The following is a 2,770-nucleotide window of genomic DNA, read 5'->3' as shown; positions in this document are numbered from 1 at the left end:
GGTTAGGTAGTTGCTATTCAAGAGACAAAAGGTACAGCAAATCCTTCACTCCTTTTAGTGAAATCTTTCTGGAGGTAACTTGGTTTCTGGGAAAATATATTTTGGTATTTGTAGTTGCAAGAACTTTCCAATATTAATTCTATGGTTTTCGAAATTCTAATATAACCCTCTCCTTGGAATGCCTAACAAACAATTAACAATATAATATTGCCTTTAAAGCTTACAATTTAACTCTTTTGTTGTCTTATTTTTCTTCCAAGATCCTGTGTGTTTGTGCTCCTCCACAGTAACCCTTGCTTTGTGTCAAGGAAAAGGGAAGATGGAGGGGAGGGAGAGTGGAGGAGAGAAAATTTAAAAAGAAAGCCATCAGAAAAAAAAGAAAAAAAAAGGATAATATAAAATAAAAAGAAAATATTTTTAGCATGTTTAGCATTGTAGTGTCCTCCCCTTTTAATTTTTTTTTTACTTAAAAAAAATTTAAATTATTTTTTATGTTTTTTCTCTTGTTTCAGCATATTGATATTAAAAAAATATTTTAATATATTTTTAATCAAAAAATATCACATTGTGTCAATACATATTAATATATGGAAAAAGAGCACAGTAGAATTGCATGAAAAATCTTTGTTTTCTTTCTTCTTTTTTTCTATTGTTGTTCATTTGTATCTCTACTGAGAATCTGTGATCACCTGAGGAAGAATTGCTTTTAATTTATTAATTTTATTAACTGTGCAAGGTATTTTAATCATTGTTGTTAGGATCGATACAGTGGAAATAATTGTTATTCCTTTTCATCAATGGCAGTGTAATGCCGAGTCTTCAAGGATTATCAAGGACCATCAATTTCATTGACCCGTCATGATTGACTAAACACTTTAACTTGTTTTTATAGTGTAATTGGAATTATTTTTAAAAATATTTTTATATAAAAATATATAAAAATAATTATTTTTAAAATTAATGTATCAAAACTGTCAAAAAATATTAAAAAATTAATTATCTTGTTGCTATTATTGGCCTAGATCCTTTGTTTTTGTAACTTTGCACATGACCAAAATTTTCAAATATATATCTTTTTTAAAACATGATCTCCATTCTACAGCCAAAAAATCTAGTAAAATCAAAGAGAAAATAATGAAGATAGGAAATGATTTTATATATTTGTACTCTCACTAGCAATTACACGTATGCACAACAGCATTAAAAAAATATTTTTATAATTTTATCATAGATTATTTCCTCTCTTTTTCCACTTTCTTTTCTTTCATTTTCTTTTCTCATCATTCCTCTCTCCAGCACATCCATCCAAAATAACCAAAACTAATGGTCACGAATGAACTTCCTAGAAACTCCAAGACTGAAATTGATAAATATTTAAATTAAAAGGACCGAAATAAAACATTACGAAATCTACAACTGTTAAAATATAGTTTAATCTTAACCCTTCCAAGGCTTTCGCATGGTGAGCAATTTTGAAAAGGATGGGCCCACAATCATAAAGGAACGGATCACGCTGTGTTGTACAGGTGATGGGTCCAGTGCTGATGTCAGGGTGCATATTAACCGTCCGATGAGGGGAGAAAAATGGTTCAGTACATTCAGGTTCAGCTTTATAGTGGATTCACAGCCTTATGATTCGATCAAGGAGGTCCCTTTAGGCCCTGTGTGCCCTTTATTGCAGTTGCCTACCGGCTACCAGTCCAAAGGACACGAAGGGCCAGAGAAATTTAAAAATTGAAAATTCCTAACTAAAGATAATTCTCGTGCCATAAATAGTTAGATTCTTATGGGACTACAACTAGGGAAGAAATTATTTTCAAAAGAGCAATCGATCCATGTACAAAACGGTAGGTGATAGGAGACGAGGCTGCATAGACTTTGGACCACGCTAGCTTTGAAAATAATGTTACCTTATTTTATCAGCCCATTATTATTATTGTTATTATTTTTACAGAGAAACCAAGTACTCAAGCAGTCGTGCAATCGAAAGAGTAATTAATGATTGTTTGGTATTGTACTACAGGGGTTATTTAAAAGTGTTATTTTAAATTTTTTTAATATTAACATATTAAAATTAAATAAAATATTGAAAAATTATTTTAATATTTTTTCAAAACAAATATATTTTTTAAAAATATCTAACACTAAAATTTATTATTCTCATATTTTTTTCTTGCCTGATTATACTCATATCCTTTTAAATTATAAAATTAATTCCTTTTAAGATCTATAGTTGTCTTCTCAATAAATATGTTTTTGTATATTAAATTTGTATTTTTATCATTGTATAAATATAATAATATTTTAACTGTTAGAACACTTCGGTGGTCTTCATTGTTCTCGTTTGAGTTCTAGCATGCTGCAAGCTCAAGAGCTCACCATATATTTCTTATTCAAGTTTAATGTGTGGGATAATTCTACTGATGCTAAGACACGGAACCAGATACAAAACCCTAATGATATTGCCAGTAATGTAATTTTCCTTTTAACAATCAAGATAATTTTTAATTATTTTATACACGTCATGGCTGTTCTTTTATCCAATTCAGATATTTTTGAGAAATTTTATTTTAATGTGTTTTAAAGTACTGAGTTCAAAGGGATAATCGTGGAGCAAACCCATCTACGAATCGATTATTGCTAACAATAAAACTTACACTTGATTTATAAATTGATGATTTTTTTTCGTATTCGCTGAAGTATTCTAGTTGGGTTTTTTTTTTTATTCATGTACGACAATACATTGGATTTGACTTGTGTAATGGAACGA

This window comes from Populus euphratica, unplaced genomic scaffold (assembly GCF_000495115.2).
Source record: "Populus euphratica unplaced genomic scaffold, PopEup_1.0 scaffold2.1, whole genome shotgun sequence".
NCBI classification, from domain to species: domain Eukaryota; kingdom Viridiplantae; phylum Streptophyta; class Magnoliopsida; order Malpighiales; family Salicaceae; genus Populus; species Populus euphratica.
The sequence above is the reverse complement of the archived record's forward strand: the minus strand, read 5'-3'. Positions refer to the sequence as shown.